This window comes from Chiloscyllium punctatum, chromosome 1, assembly GCF_047496795.1.
Source record: "Chiloscyllium punctatum isolate Juve2018m chromosome 1, sChiPun1.3, whole genome shotgun sequence".
Taxonomy (NCBI): Eukaryota; Metazoa; Chordata; class Chondrichthyes; order Orectolobiformes; family Hemiscylliidae; genus Chiloscyllium; species Chiloscyllium punctatum.
Genome location: NC_092739.1, coordinates 27,240,262 through 27,257,890, shown reverse-complemented (window position 1 = coordinate 27,257,890; position 17,629 = coordinate 27,240,262). Strand labels below are relative to the sequence as shown.

General features: G+C 42.2%; 1 long non-coding RNA gene across 1 annotated transcript in view; it reads left to right on the top strand.

The window, feature by feature from the left end:
• LOC140482157 (uncharacterized) overlaps window positions 1-3,668 on the top strand; it is a 50,720-nt gene extending 47,052 nt beyond the window's left edge. The window contains exon 3 of the long non-coding RNA XR_011961675.1: window positions 3,522-3,668. This is a non-coding gene — a long non-coding RNA (uncharacterized lncRNA). The remainder of the gene's footprint in view (window positions 1-3,521) is intronic.
• The last annotated feature ends 13,961 nt before the right edge of the window (window positions 3,669-17,629 follow it).

Sequence of the window (17,629 nt, the reverse complement as noted above, 5' to 3'; positions counted from 1 at the left end):
AATAAATTTTGAGAAAGCTTAAATGCCTCATAACTTCCTGAATTTCATTTCAAATTAACTGAGATTATATTTTGTATTAAAAATGCTTGCATGCACGCAGACATTATCAGAAAAATCAAATTGTCCCACAAATTCAGGTCACCTTCAACTGAAAAAGAATGAGAGAAAAGATAGTTAGAAAGAACGCAGATAAGAAAGTGATGAAAGAAAAGAAGCAAATAAACAAGGATTTTATCTAATGCTTCCTGGACACCAGTATATCCCTAAAATATTGCACAGTTAGCGAATTACATTTTGAAGTATAATTATTGCCACTGCATCATTAATTACAGTTCTTCGATTTATATTTAATCCAATTGATATCGGCTTGCAACAATGTAGGGAACTGTGATTTGCCATCTATAACATTTCACAAAAACATCTGCAATCCAGATATCTCAATTTAAAAGTACACTTTGGCGTTACAGTCCCAGAACTGTCATTCATCACATTGCTCCTGTTTCAAATTCTACAGTTATATTATTATTAATTATTATTATCAAATTCAACATGTTGTTGAACTTGGCTCATTGTTCATTCCTACTCTGCCAAAAGAGCTGCCAGAAGTTGTCCTATTGTCTCTTTATTTGCCTTGGGGTCCAATTTTGTTTAACACCTATGAAGCATCTTGTGAAGTTTTACTGATTTAAAGGTACTATGTAGTTGCAAGTTGTTGTTGAAAACGTGGTAATAAATTTGTGCACAGCTAGACCCTACAGACAACAGATGTGCAGTTCTTAATAAAAAGTTATCATCGACATTACGTGTTGGATGGAAACTTCCCATCTTTGAAATTGATCCATCATCAGAGATAAATGTGGGTTTCAATCTCTGTAGCTGTGAATGCATGGCATCAGAATGTTCCCTGATGAAACAAATTAAGGATGAGACATAGAATACCCATTTGGTAGGTGCACTGTGAGGTCCCAGCAGAGAGGTGGGTACTGCTAAGGCAGCAGGAGACCACAACGATGACTTAAGGTGAAGACAGCTTCAGATCAACAATGCAGTTTTGTTAAAGAAAAATCAGTATAGCCAGGGCAGGAATGTAGAGGGAGAACCATTCCACAGATCAGCCTCCAATCACAAAGCATCCCAACGATCAAACTTTCTCCTGAATAAGTTTAAAGAAAAAAATCAATTGCCACCAACGTGTGACCGCGAAACTGCCTCTTCTTAACCACAAGGCTGCAGATTCTTTCCAGGGGTGTGAAGGCCACCCGTTGTTGAGATAATTTCTGGTGAATCTGTAGATATATTTCAAATTGGCCCTTTAGAGTGTTTAATTAAAAACTCATCGCTATGGAGTTTGATTATTGCATGACTATCCTCCTATGGCAAATATTTCAGAGGCAGGCAGCTGTCTTCATGTGCAAATTTACAAGTTTCCCCAAATCCTGCCTCCTAACCCACCTCCCACCTGGCAGGACGTTAGTTTAACACCTCTTCTGAAAGCCAGCAGTTTCAATTTAACACTTCAACCCCAGGGCATCAATGCGGACTTCAACAGTTTCCTCATTTCCCCTTTCCCCACCTCATCCCAGTTCCAAACTTCCAGCTCAGCACTGTCCCCATGACTTGTCTTACCTGACTATCTTCTTTTCCACCTATCACCTTCACCCCCTCCCCTGTGTACTCTATGCTACTTTCTCCCCACCCCCCACCCTCCTCTCACTTATCTCTCCACCCTTCATGCTCTCTGCCTATATTCCTGATGAAGGGATTTTACTGCTCCTCGGATGCTGCCTGAACTGCAGTGCTTTTCCAGCACCACTCTAATCTAGACTCAATTTAGCGGGGTGATGGTGATGTAGTGGAGACCAGCTATCCAAAGGCCTAGGCTACTTTTCCGGGAACATACATCCAAATGGCATCATGGATCTCCATTAAAATGTCAGTGTAGATGATATGCTTATGCTTTGGCAATGCGACTGGAATCCACAGCCTTCCTGTATATGAGTAAAAGTACTACCAATGAACCAAGCTCGGGAGGCACGTTGTTGATTGTAGAATTTGATGCAGTAGCAACACGAGGAGTGACAGTAACTGAAATATTTTTGTGAGATATCTAGATTGCAGATGGTGCTTTAGTGAAACGTTAAACACCATCACACAATTATTTACTTCACTGTTGCAAAACTTTATCTGTCATATTTCATTTTACATGAAAGTACTGTCATTTTTATCACACACTCTAAAGTTTGATTTGTATTCTTGTGAAATGTTTTGAGCCATCGGTTACAATACATTTATTGAATATGTGAGTAAAAAATTTATTACTGATTCTTGTTCTTAAAATGGTAAAAACAGCTTTAGGTTAAATTAATGTATTGGAAGAAGTACACATACTTAATTATTTCAGAACCCATGCATCAAACTTAAAAACCTAAGGGCAATGCAGTACTTATGTCAGAAATACAATAATTTCCTCATAATGCCTACATGGAGGAATTTATATGATAGTTCAAAGATTGAGAAATTCTTTGTCGCATGCTAACCCCTGAATTCAATGTGTCTTTTGATATTTGATATAATCATTTATTCTTGATTTTAAAAAGTGCAGAAGAGAAGAATTGTGTATTCAGTTTAGATGGGCTGATAGTATTTAATAAAAATTTGTGAATGAAAGTTGTTCAGCTAGATTTTCTGAAAAATGACAATTGCATGTAGATTGCCACTTCACACCATGTGCATGTGTATGTGTTTACGTGATAAATATCATGTGAATTGAAGAATTACTCAGGCTTTAGACTTTCCAGAAGATGCCCTTCAGCCCATTGTGAGAGTACTGCCAAGAAAATACAACCCCATTTTCTCGCACTAGGCCATAGCCTTGAATGTTATGATACTTCAAGTGCTCATCTAAATAGCTTTTAAAGGTTGTGAGGTTTCCTGCGTCAACTACCTTCCCAAGCAATGCATTCTAGACTCCCACCAACCTTTGGATGAAAATATATTTCCTCAAATCCCCTCTAAATGTCCTGCCTTTCACTTTAAGTTACGTCCCCGTGTTATTGACCCTTCAGCCAAGATGCTTTCTATTCAGCCTGTCCATGCCCCTCATAATCTTTTACGCATCTATCAAGTCCCCCTTCAATCTTCTCTGCTCTAAAGGAAACAATCCAAGCTTATCCAGCCTCTCATCATAGCTGAAATGCTTCATCCCAATGAATCATCTCTACACCTCCTCCTCTTCAATCATATTCTGGAGACAAGACCTGTACTCGGTACTCCAGCTAACCCCTAACTTTCAAAGTTCTGGGAAGTTCCAAGGTGACATCCCTATTCTTATAATCTATGGGATGACTGATAAAGGCTAGCAGCTTGTGTGTCTTCTTAACTGCCCTGACATCTTCAGGGATATGTGGGCAAGTGCTCACTTATTCTCTGCTAGAATTGCAGCTCTAGATCTCACTGATGCACTGAGTTTCTGAGAATCTTGCCATTCATTAAGTACTCTTTTGTCTTATTCCGTCTTCAAGATGGCAGCGCTGGCAAGATGATAACTGCAGCCAAAGCCGGAGTCTTGACTCGAGCTTGGGACTCCTCATGGCAGTAGGCCTACAGCAGGGACTCCTAGTGCTAATGTAGCAGCGGAAGGGCAGCAGGGACTGGCATCATCAAGGCAGCAGCAGAGCTGGAGATTCCAGGATCTGGGGTGAGTGAGTGGGTTCAGCTGCATCAGTGTTAAATTCCATTTGCTCTAATTTGCCTCTAACCAATCTGTTTATGTCCTCCTATAACCTAACACCTTCCTCTTCACTGTAAACCATCTGGCCAACTTCTGTCTATCTTTTGTATTTAATAGTCACGCTTTTCCTGGGTAACTATTTTGCTTAATTTCATCATAATTCTCCAATTTAAGTGTAGACTTTGAGGGTTCTAGACGTAGAGGAATTCCTGGGAGGAAATCTCAATTTCCCGCAATTCCTTCAGATTCTGCTACATTGGGGATTCCGCATTACAATTGCTTGGCCAGTGAAAAATATTGACCATTGTATCCAAGAAAGATGAAAGACTGTGCTTTTTGCTTGTTGTGCTTTTGTCTAAATGAAAACATTTATGACAAAATGTCCACTTTATAGACCACTATTGGAATCCTTCCAACAAGGCAACTCTAGTAATTCCCAAATTCCTCTCATCATGTTAATGTTGGTTGTGACTTTAATATAGACCTGAAAGCTGACCAATCCAGAGAAACATGTTATGAACTGAATAGACCACAAACTGACTTCAGTTATGTCTGTCTTAGACGTTTTAAACATGCAGTTCAGGGTCTAATTCAGGAAGCTGCACTAACTCACTTATTTCTATGCCAGAAGTGAGCAGCACGGGGTTAGGGGCGGCATGGTGGCACAGTGGTTAGCACTGCTGCCTCACAGCACCAGAGACCTGGGTTCAATTCCCGCCTCAGGTGACTGTCTGTGTGGAGTTTGCACATTCTCCCCGTGTCTGCGTGGGTTTCCTCCGGGTGCTCCGGTTTCCTCCCACAGTCAAAAGATGTGCAGGTTAGGTGAATTGGCTATGCTAAATTGCCTGTAGTGTTAGGTAAGATGTAGATGTAGATGTAGGGGTATGGGTGGGTTGCGCTTCGGCGAGGCGGTGTGGACTTGTTGGGCCGAAGGGCCTGTTTCCACACTGTAAGTAATCTAATCTAATCTAATCAATTTATGAAATTGCAGTTCCATAGGCAACCAGATGATGTATTATAAGGCTGAAATCAGACTTCCATTTTTAATTGGACATTTTTAGGTATTTCTGTTCTCCCTTACCCAGCATGAATCTAACTTGAAAGTCATGCTGCTAAGGAATCTGCAGGAAACTATTTCAAAAGGTTAAGTTAGTTTTAAAATTAACTGAGGACAAATATTCATATGTCTTCTGAGGCTTCTGGTCGACTTCTGTGTCTCTATGTCATCAATTCTTTGTACAATACAACTTTCTGAAAACAAAATAACAACCTGCTTTTTCACTCATAAGTAAATTCAGAGAAATGTCTGGAAGATGATGATGAACAGGCTGGAGGAGAAGTGAATGTGGTAAAGCTCGGAGGAGAGACCATTACACTGGAGACCATATCAACAAGAAATTGACCAAAGCTGACTTCAGACCATAAGATTAGATTAGATTACTTACAGCATGGAAACAGGCCTTTTGGCCCAACAAGTCCACACCGACCCGCCGAAGCGCACCCACCCACACCAATTCCCCTACACCTAACACTATGGGTAATTTAGCATAGCCAATTCACCTAACCTGCACATTTTTGGACTGTGGGAGGAAACCGGAGCACCCAGAGGAAACCCACGCAGACACGGGGAGAATGTGCAAACTCCACACAGTCAGTGCCTGAGGCGGGAATTGAACCCGGGTCTCTGGTGCTGTGAGGCAGCAGTGCTAACCATTGTGCCACCGTGCCGCCCAAAAGGCACGGGAGCAACATTCACTCCAAGCTGCAGAGGCCCACACAGTTAGTAAGAAAGTTTGAGGGAACAAAAATAGGAGTAAAAATCAAGTCTGCTCCACCATTCAGACTAAGGTTGATCTGATAACCCACAAATCCACTTTCCTGCCTTTTCCCCATAAAACTTGATTCCTTTATTGATTAAAAATCTATCTCAGCCTTGAATGTACTCTGTGGTAAAGAATTTCTCAGATTCATCAGCCTCTGAGAGAAGAAGCTTCATCTCTCTGCATTAAATATGTAACCCCTTATCCTGACAATAAGCCATCTCGTCCAAGACTCTCCCACAAAGGAAAACAACCTTTCTCAATATAGTCTGTCAAATCCCCTAAGAATTTTATATGTTTCAATAATGACACCTTTTATTTTTCTAAATTCAAATAAGTAGAGGCCCAACCTGATCAATATCTCTTCAAACGACAATTCCGGGAATCAGCCCAGTGAATTTTTTCTGGACTGCCTAAATGCCAATTTATCATTCCTTCAATAAAGGCCCCAAAACTGTTCACAGACCTCCAGCTATGGTCTAATGAGTGACTTGTATAGTTTTAGCAAAGCCTCTCTACTTTTATACTCCATTGAAATAAGGACAACTTTCCATTTGACCACTGAACTTGGATATTAGCTTTTTGTGATTCATAAATGAAGACACACAAATCATTCTGTTCTGTGGCTTTCAGTAGTCTATTTCAGTAATATTCAGCTCCTCTACTCTTCCTACCGAAATGCATATCCTCACATTTACGCACACTGTATATTTGGCACCCTCAGTTTTAGGCTTCTTCCTCAGAGGAGACCTTCCATTCCTCCTGCTGTTCATCTCACCAGCCCGCCTTTTCTGGAATAAGGGTAAGGTGGGTAAATTGGGAATATGAGGCCTTGGGATCTGTTATGATGCTGCTTATATGGCATTTGAAGACAGATGAATATGATTCTCTATCCACTTTTTCCACTAGTGATTACTGGGTTGCCTCTTCAATTGGCCAGAAAATCCAAGCTTCCACTGTACATTCCCAATGAATCCCCTCCCATTTTGTGTTTCAAAAGAGAATGCACAATTATTTTGATTCTGTATTTGACACAGCTTTGTCAAGTCTTCCTGTCACTCACCAAATCCCCTGTATTTCTGTTCCACCTCTGACCCTCAACCCTCCTCTCTTCTGTGAATTAGATTAGATTACTTACGGTGTGGAAACAGGCCCTTCGGCCCAACAAGTCCACACCAACCCGCCGAAGCACAAACCACCCAGCCCCGTTCTCCTACATTTACCCCTTCATCTAACGCTACGGGCAATTTAACTTGGCCAATTCACCTAACCTGCACATTTTTTGGACTGTGGGAGGAAACCGGAGCAAACCCACGCAGACACGGGGAGAATGTGCAAACTCCACACAGAGAGTTGCCTGAGGTGGGAATTGAACCTGGGACTCTGGCGCTGTGAAGCAGCAGTGCTAACCACTGTTCCACTGTGCCACCGTGCTGGCCACTAATGACCATTGATGTTCCACTTTGACCCTGGAGCTCCTTGTCATTGTTTCTTTTTCCTGATCTCACCTCTTTCCTGATCAAAGCCAATTGCACTCGGACCTACCTTGGACTGCAGTCTCAGCAGATGTATGTAGTCCCAACCTCAGCTCCCAAGTTCCATCCTATCATATTCAACTGCTGTCTTTCATTGAGACCATTTCTTTTGGTGCAAAATGCACCCAGACTGTTTTCCAAATAAGAGTCAGCCACAGCAAAGATGATGCTCTGGACAAAGCCCATGTCACACTCAGACTGACTGGAGCACATTCCCCTAGCCCCAGGGACTGACTGTAGCACAGCCCTGGATTGGTTATAGCACCCAGAGTGAGAGGAGAACTCTTATTGTTCCTCTCTTTCTGTTCTGACTGTCCCATGTCCTTCACTCACATTTGTCCTGCTTGCCTTTTGCACAGTATGTTGTCCCTCAGCCATTAGTATTTGCTATTTGCTGTTAGCCAGTGGCCTTCAAGATGACCCAGGCTGTCAGCCTGCCTTCCTGCATTGAGACCTTACAGCATAAGTGGCCACAATCCTCATTTAAAGCCATACAAGCAGTTCTGGGATAACGTGTGTTTCAGCAGCATGATTTGGCTATATCGTTTCAGATGAATTAGGGAACAGTATATTCTAGAATGATTACCTGTGTTGGCAATAGCACAATTCCAGCAGGGATCGATTCGCGTGCTTCATTCTATGCATGCACCGATGTCCATGCCGAAATTTCCATACTGCTCTGTGCATGCACCGATGTCAGCTGCCAACAGAGCAGCGTTCTGTACAGAAAGCAGTGGAGTTAAATTTACTTTTGTTTCATTAATAAATATGATTTCAAACTTCATTCAGGCTGTGCTACACTTTGTGTTAGACTTTTGGGTGATTATTGAGCAATCATAAGTGTTATATTTTGCAGGTCTGCCCCAGACCCCACTTTTCACACAGGCCCCATTATTTCTATTAAGCGATTTTCTATTAAGTGAGGTTTCGCTGGTACGCAAATACAGAATTATAGAAAAACCACTTGTACTGCCATCAGGATAAAGCAGCAAATTCTCACTCCAAATCTGGGAAGAAGTGAAGCTCACCAAGTACAGGCGTGATTTGTGTGGTTGGGTATCTGAAGCATCAAGCTTCTCGATCGGGGAAAATTTGAGTGGGAATGTGACCTTAAACCCAGTGTGTTGTGATTTTAATGAGATATTGATACATGCAGATAAGCTGAGGACACATCCTGGTGAGAAGGTGGACATGCCACGTGGTGGGAGAGTGGGAGAAAATGGTATCACGAAAATTTAACTCGACACTGAGATTCTGATGTTTTAACTTCACCCACATAACCCGCTTCCTCTGGAACTGGACAACACCACGCTCTGATCTTGCATCTAAACAGTCAGTTATAAAGTATGAGAGATCAGTTGGTTAAAAAATATTGGGAAATGGTATGAAATGTGTGATAATAGATAGGCAATGACTGGGATTTAAACAAATATATATTTAGGTAAAGAACAACCTGCTCAAAAAGTGGCCCAACACGAGCTAACAAGTGTCCAAGGTAGTACTGTGATAAAGGAAGAGGCTTATAATGTTGCCAAAAAGGAATAAATCTGTGGATTATGGATGAATTTGCAACTCAGCAAAAGAGGATCAAGGAATGAGAAGAAAACAGAATATGTGAATAGACACGGAGGAGACATATAAACAGACTGAAGTGTTTTTATAGGTCTGTAGATAAGAAGACATGAATAAAAATAGACTTAGGAATATTAGATTCTGGATTAGTGGTGCTGGAAGAGCACAGCAGTTCAGGCAGCATCCAAGTAGCTTTGAAATCGACATTTCGGGCAAAAGCCCTTCATCAGGAATAAAATTATTAGATTAGATTACTTACAGTGTGGAAACAGACCCTACAGCCCAACAAGTCCACACCGACCCGCCGAAGCGCACCCACCCATACCCATTCCCCTACATTTACCCCTTCACCTAACACTACGGGCAATTTAGCATGGCCAATTCACCTAAGCTGCACATTTATGTCAAGGGATTATGTCTTGCCTTGACATAAAAATCCAGAATGAATAGAGAACCAAAGGTCTTGCAAGAATGAGGAATGTAAACAAATCAATATAAATAACAAAATGGCACCAGTAAAATCATTGGAATTAACTGACAACAAATTACCTGGATCTGATCATCTGCACCTTGGGATTTTAAAAGGTATAAATTCAAATAGTGGTTGCATTAAATTTGGATGATTTAATTTCCTTTAATTCAGAAAAGTTTCCAAGGATTTTAAGGTAGCAAATATAGCCCTGCAGTTTAAAAAAAGGAAGAAGAGAAAAGTTGAAGAACTTATGGCTTGTTAAATTGACAGTCGTAGTGGATAAAGCATATAAATTACACAGTCATAGAGATGTACAGCATGGAAACAGACCCTTCAGTCCAACCCGTCCATGTCGACCAGATATCCCAACCCAATCTAGTCCTACCTGCCAGCACCCAGCCCATCTCTCTCCAAACCCTTCCTATTCATAAGCCCATCCGAATGCCTTTTAAATATTGCAATCGTACTAGCCTCCACCACTCCCTCTGGCAGCTCATTCCACACACCTTCTGCATGAAAATGTTGCCCCTTAGGTCTCTATGTTTAGGTTAGGCACATATAACCAACTTGCTTTTAAGGAACTTAGATTAAGCATGTTCCTAAGCAGTGGCAGCACCTTCAGAGGCAGTGTGGTGACAGAATCAGTCAGCCAGCCTGTGAAACCTGGAGTAGGACTCTCACTTCCACATGGAGTAAGCCCCTGGCAGCGGTAGGGCGTGGGCTGGGAAGCCCAGAGCGTGACTGTAGCAGTGGAGAAGGAAAAGTTGGACTCTCCCTTTAAGTTTTTTTTCTATTATTCTAAGTGAATGGCATCTATGTACGGCGATGGTACACAATTTTCACTGTATTTTATACTGAATACATGTGACAATAAATGATTTGTAATAAATGATTTGCATGACCAGTTAAAGAAAACAAAAGAATCAAATGAAACTATCCCTACGGCAGAAGGATGAAGCTATCATAGAAAGCTCCTAAAACATTATATTTACAGCAGTCTGGTTCAAGGATTGGAAGCAGGCACTGAAGGAGTTTGGACATAGATAAGGGACCCCTACACATTCCATAGTCTGGAGCAACTGTGATAGCAAGTGGGCAGCTGAATGCATCCCACTACGGCTTCACATGACTGGATTTCTATTGTGTTAAGTTTCTGTCAAGTTTCAGGGCACAGATCCATGAAATTTCTGCACATTACATGAGGAAACAGTGGGATATTTATAATCAGATTCTAATTTTCTGACAATAGGATATGCAGATTATGTGACTAGTAGGAAAAGAGATAGAATGGAGCATGGTGCAGTCACTATAGGAGTGTGGAGGGAGGGTTGTGAGTGGCAAGACGTTGCAGGTAAGAGAAGAGAGTGATTGAAGTGAGAGACAAGATTCTTATTTCGGGAATTTTTATTGTTCTTTGTATCTTTCCTGACTAGTTTCATATCCTGAGGGCTATAAGTTCCTGCTGTTGACCTCCTTGGTAATCACGTCACAGTAACAGCAGAATAGGTTTCTGGGCCCCTTCTCTTGTCTACTCCCAAACCAGGGCTTCCAAAGTGGTATCAAACCTCACCCATTACAATGTTTTTCTGTTTAATTAAGTTTCTAGGCCAGTGTGCTCTTCCAGGGTTAAAATCTCACAACCTGTCTTCCTCTTTAATTCATATAATTTGTTTTGGAAATCCACTATCAAGCTGCCTTCATCCAGGAAACACTGTCCTTGCATCAATAACCTTGCCATTTTGAAATGTGACTAGTTTTATGATATTTTGAATATCGTATTGAAGGTCATTTCATTGCAGAAAATGTTGTATATCTCATAATTTAGAGAATGTTTCATTTAAAAGTCTAAATATTGCAAAGGTTTTCCTGAGGTCAAATTATATCTCACTCAGCAGCATTAGTATCTGGTATTTCTACAGCTGTCTCAACTCTCCACTAATGAAATGTTAAACACTGGATGGACAAAATTAGCTTCTTCTAATATTTGTTCTTCTAAAGGTTATTTTTACCAATTGAAATATTGAGCTGCAATTCTAAGTTTTTCTTTAGAATGACAGCTGTAAAAATGTATTTTTCTCCTGTTTTATATTGCATTGCATCTCTGAAGCACCGCATGTTATGTAGAAAGCTATATCTTTTCATTTCTTTTGACTTCGTGGTACATGTTGCTGTAAAATCTTTCATGTTATTGGGGAAACTCTTCATTCATTTTTTAAATTTTGGAAATATGCCACATAGTACTCTGTGTTGTACCTTTGACATGTAAAGCATTAATTGCTATTGCAGAATTAATTTATTTCTGTAACTTCATCCAGAATGAGTGGCTTTTCATGCTTGTAATTTGTAACTCTGAGGAGATTATTGTTAACTTTATATCAGCAAAGCAGAAAAAATGGTCGCTATATCTACATTGCTTCAATTACTTGGGAACACCAACAATTGATCATGAGTGTTTCCCTCAACATTGCACCCACATAAGACATGTCTGAGAGCTTTAACTAACTTATTGACAATTAGTGGCTGAATTATAGGCAGTCTGTGCAGTGGAAAGATCATCCACTTTGATCTTGAATGCATAAGGAAGGAAGATTTCAGTCCATTATCTTGAGCTGAATTTGTACCTTGTCTCTGGAAGGTGAATGGACAATATTTTAGGTCAATCCACTCTCAACAATATCTTCCTTATTTTACTTCTGATACAATTAGCTTTTAGTGTTCATGGAGCATCCTAGCATGTGTAAATTAAAAATTATGGATTCATTTTGAATAGAGTCATGAAGCTGTACAGAATGGAAACAGACCCATCGGTACAACTAGTCCATGCCGACCAGATATCCTACATTAATCTAGTCCCATTTTCCAGCATTTGGCCCATCTAAACCCTTCTTGTAACTGTACCAGCCTCTAGCATTTCCACTGGCAGCTCAGTCCATACATGCACCACCCTCCGCATGAAAAAAGGTGCTCCTCAGGTCCCTTTTAAATCTTTCCCCTCTCACCCTAAACCTATGTTCAATAGTTTTGGATTCCCTGACCCTGGGGAAAAGACCTCAGCGTATCAATAGTGCTCCAGATTTTATAAACCTCTATAAAGTCACCCCTTAGCCTCCGAAAATGGCTCCAGCCTCTCTCTATGGAGTGTTCCCTACACATAAATGTCTTATAGTCACTTCAAATACATTGCTAAGTAACTTTTTAATTATTGAAATACAAAAAAGATAAACAAACACACGTGTTTTAAAGCATTACTCTAGTTCTGATGTTTTCACTATCGCTGGATTGATTTGAATGAACTACATTAGTAGAGTGTCAAAGGTGTTTCTTTATCAGCAGCATTGGCTGCTGAACTCACTCAATACAGCCATTTCTCAGTTCATACAAAGTATGCAATGTTTCTTTAACAAGAATACTTTCCACAGAGGCAATAAACAAAAAACCACAACACTGGCTTTTTCCTTTGGAATTTCCCTTTGGAAAATTGAACAACTGTGGCCTGAACACACAAGAAAGAAGGTATTCAATGCAGTTCGGAACTGCCATAAGAGTCTACTCTTGATCATAAGTAAAGCGATGGAATGTGACCTCAACTGTGTTTTCAAATAGCACTTGTTCAGCAATAACCCAGTCAGCAAAGTTCAAGTTCTTATGTTCCACTCAGCTCCTGATGTAATTTGAGCCTTACTTCAAAAATGTACAAAAGGAGCTTAATTCTGGAGGTGAGGAGAGAATGACAACTCTTGACATCAAGGTAACAGTTGACCAAAAATGGCATCAAGGGGCCTCTCTGCAGGAACTCCTCAGATTAAGATATTTTCAAATCAACCCAGTTACTACCCATCTCTAGAGCAAATAGAATTTGAACATAGCATAGGTCTCTTGGCTCAGAGGTATGGATACTACACAAGTTCCTCAGGTTGGTCCCAGGCCCAACCATCTTCAGTTGCTTTATTAACTACCTTCCATTCTTCAGAAAAGGAGATGTTCACTGACTGCACAATATTCAGCACCATTTCAGACTCCCCAAAACCTGAAGCAGTTCATGTCCAAATGTGACAAGACCTGCACATCCAGACCTAGGTTGACAAGTGGCAAGTAACATTCACACCACTCAAATATCAGGCATTGACTATCTCCAACAGGAGAATGTAGCCATTGCCCTTTGATCATGCATTACCACCACTGAATTCCTCCATGGGAGGGTTACCATTGACTAGAAAATGAACTGGGCTAGCCATACAAATATTGTGACTACATACTTCCTAAGAAGCTAGGAAGCATTGAGTAAATCAACTCCTGACTCCACAAATTCTGTCCAGCATCTGTAAGCCACAAGTCAGGAGTTTTTTGGAATACTCCTCATTTTCCTGATGGGTGCAGCTCTAATAGCACTCAAGTTTGACACCATCCAGGACAAAGCAGCCCACTTGATTGCCACCATATCCACAAGCATCTACCCCTTCCATCACCAATGCTCAGTGGGTGTGCCCACACCAAACTGACTGCAGTAGTTTAAGAAAGCAACTTACCACCACCTCCTCAGGAACGGGAAATACGTTAGCCCAACCAGCAAAGCCCACATCCACTAAACAAATTTTAAAAATAGAGATATGATTTGACGTACCTTTGTGGACTATGTCCATGGCACATAGAACCAACAAGTGGAGAGAATCTCAATTAACCTCATCCTCACAAATCTATTCATCAGAAAAGCATCTGTCTGTGACAGTATTAGTAGGAGTGACCAGCACTGAGGTCATTTGGAGACAAAGCCCTGCTTTTGCACTGAGTATACCCTCTTTCATGTTGTTTGGCACTACTATCATGCTAAGTGAGATTGATTCAGAACAGATTTAGCAAAACTGGGCATCCATGAGCCATTATGGGCTATTTGCTGCAGCAAAATTAAATTCATGCAATCTGCAACCTCCCAGCCCAATTTTACCTTCACTGTCAGTACCATCAATACAAGGAAATGACCCTGATTCAAAGAAGAGTTCAGGAAGGCACAATAGGAGCAGCACCAAATGTGACACGTCAACCTCATGAAGCTACAACACAATACTATTTATAATGAAATCAGCATGCAATGAACATAGCCAAGCAAACCCACAAATATGCAATCAGAACCTGCCAAATTCACACATGAATGGCGATAAATAATCAAACCATGAACAGGACAAAGAGGCTCCACCAATATCCATACCCTCAGTGATATGGGAGCCCATGCCATTAACGCAAAAGATAAGGTAAAAGCATTTGCAACCATCTTGAGCCAGAAGTGGAAATTGAAAGATCTTTCTCAACCTCCCCCAAACATCCTCAGCATCACTGTTTCCAGTCTTCTGCTGATTTGATTCACTCAATATGAAATCAAGAAATAACTCAAGGTAAGGATGGCAGTGCACTAAACAGCATTATGGCAATAGTACTGTAGACATGTGCTCCAGAATTAGCCATGTTCCTAGCCAAGCTGTTCCAATACAACACAGGCAGTTACCCAGAAATGTGGAAAGGTATGTTCAGTCAACAAAAGAAAGGTCAAATCCAACCTGCTCAATTCACTGCCCATTAGTCTTCTCTTGGTCACAAACAAAGTGCTGACAGAAAGTTTCGAGAATGTTATTAAGCTGCACTTGCAAAAGGAATTTACATTAATCAGTTTGGGATCTGCCAGGGCCATTCATGGTCCAAGCACAGTCAAAACAACTCGACTGTATATGTGAGGTGAGAACGACTATCCTTGAAATCAAAACAGGAATTCACCAAGTGTGGCATCAAGAAACCCGAACAAAACTTGAGTCAGTATAAATATGGCGGGGAAACTGTACTGACTGGATTCATAGCTAGCACAAGGGGAGATGACAGATCAAATCACCTCATCCCCAGGACAGGGTAAAAACAATGACTGCAGATGCTGGATACCAGAGTCTAGATTAGAACGGTGCTGGAAAAGTACAGCAGTTCAGGCAGCATCTGAGGAGCAGTAAAATCGACGTTTTGGGCAAAAGCCCTTCATCAGGAATACAGGCAGAGAACCTGAAGGGTGGAGAGATAAATGAGAGGAGGATGGGGATGGGGAGAAAGTAACACAGAGTATAATAGGTGAGTGGGGGAGGGGAGGAAGGTAATAGGTCGGGGGGGTGGAGTGGATAGGTGGAAAAGAAGATAGGCAGGTAGGACAAGTCATGGGGACAGTGCTGAGCTGGAAGTTTGGAAATGGGGTGAGGTGGGGGAAGGGGAAATGAGGAAACTGTTAAAGTCCACATTGATGCCCTGGGGTTGAAGTGTTCCAAGGCGGAAGATGCTGTAGTAGCAAGTTTGTTTCAGGACATGGTTGAAGAGCTTCCAGGCAGAAGAAATGACCTGGAAGTTGCAGTGGGAGAAGGACTCCCTGATATTCTTGTAGAGAGAGGAGGAAAACTTCTTCAAGGCAGGCATCCTTGCAAGAGGATTCGCAGTAGGGTTAAAATCAACGAGGTAAAAACAATGACTGCAGATGCTGGAAACCAGATTCTGGAGTAGAGTGGTGCTGGAAAAGCACAGCAGTTCAGGCAGCATCCGAGGAGCAGTAAAATCGACGTTTTGGGCAAAAGCCCTTCATCAGGAATACAGGCAAAGCACCTGGAGAGATAAATGAGAGGAGGGTGGGGGTGGGGAGAAAGTAGCATAGAGTACAATAGGTGAGTGGGGGAGGGGATGAAGGTGATAGGTTGGGGACGGGGGGAGGGTGGAGTGGATAGGTGGAAAAGAAGATAGGCAGGTAGGACAAGTCATGGGGATAGTGCTGAGCTCGAAGTCTGGAACTGGGGGAGGGGGAAATGAGGAAACTGTTGAAGTCCACATTGATGCCCTGGGGTTGAAATGTTCCAAGGCGGAAGATGAGGGTTCTTCCTCCAGACGTCGGGTGGTGAGGGAGCGGCGGTGAAGGAGGCCCAGGACCTCCATGTCCTCGGCAGAGTGGGAGGGGGAGTTGAAACATTGGGCCACAGGGCGGTGTGGTTGATTGGTGCGGGTGTCCCTGAGATGTTCCCTAAAGCGCCTCTAACCGTAACAAGGGAAGAACCCCCCCGGTGCAATATTGCACAGATAGTATCAGTCATTGTCCCTGATGCACCTGTCGATGCATGACTGAGAGATCCCATACAGGTTCCACCCCCCCCCCCCCCCCCCCCCTTGCTCCCTGGAATAAGCCAGTAACACAGATGTTGAACAAGGCAGTGACCTTCCTTCACTAGGAGGGGAAGATGACCTCCCATTTCTGCACTCCTCAGATCTCATTCCAGCATCTGGCACAGTTCAGTAACTGCATCATGGCACATATACGGTCTTCATTGACAATACACCTTGCTCATGAACAGAAATTGGAATCTTGGGCAGAAAACTCCAGGCTTCTTGTGCACCAACACAACCTCACTAAGGGTCTCCATAGCTGCAACGTCTCTCTGCACTGTGGCTTCTTATCCTCTGGGCTAGTCTGATACTGCTCCTGGGTTTGCAGTCTGTTCTGCATTCATCTTCACCTTCTTAAGTAGGTAGCCCCAGTGACCAACATGCCACCAGGAACAAGGTCCATCACTCTCCGTGGAACATACCTGAACTGGGCACAGAAGAGAGAAAGTTCGTTTTTCTGAACAGTCATCAATGGCATACCCTGCACATAAGCACTGAACATGCCTCACCATACATTGAGCCATGGGGATAACAGAGATCATGTTGTGCCTCAGCATATGCAGTAACACACTGAAGGTGCCACACTGACCACAACATGTCAGTGAACATGGACATCACCCTGCCAACCCTACATCCACATTAAACATCAAACCCTGATACTGCATTCAGCACAGGCAATCATTATACTCATGTGGTCAGTGAGGATTTCATCTTTAATAGTTCACACAGGACCCTGGGAAATTGTGCTAATAGTCATTTGCCTTCAGGCAGTACTAGCCTTTTATACCATCATTGCTGCTAATGTCCACATTATTGAGAGCCCAGGTTCAATGTGTAACCTCCAATGGGATGTAGCAAGTCATCTTTGACCAGCATCTGACCCCTAAGCACCCTCAAACTGAATGTACATGTAATGGTGATACCCTACTGCAAATCAATTGTGGCTGCACTTTGCAAATGGCTGCTTCATTTTTGTTACAATGTCCTAGTGTCCAGCAAACATAAATCCCACACTTCTCCCCATCAAACGGATACTCACTCTGCCAACACTGGGTACTGTTCCAGCTCATTTCTTGGAGCACTGCACTTAAAGAGAAGGGAAAGGGATATCTGGCTCAACCCCCCCATCTGGTCATCATGTATCATCAGTACCTCCATGTTTCTTATTACCTCATGGCACCAGGTGACCTATTTCGACTTAGCACCCTCAATGTGGATTAGATTACTTACAGTGTGGAAACAGGCCCTTCGGCCCAACAAGTCCACACTGACCCGCCGAAGCGTAACCCACCCATTCCTGTACATTTACCCCTTTACCTAACACTACGGG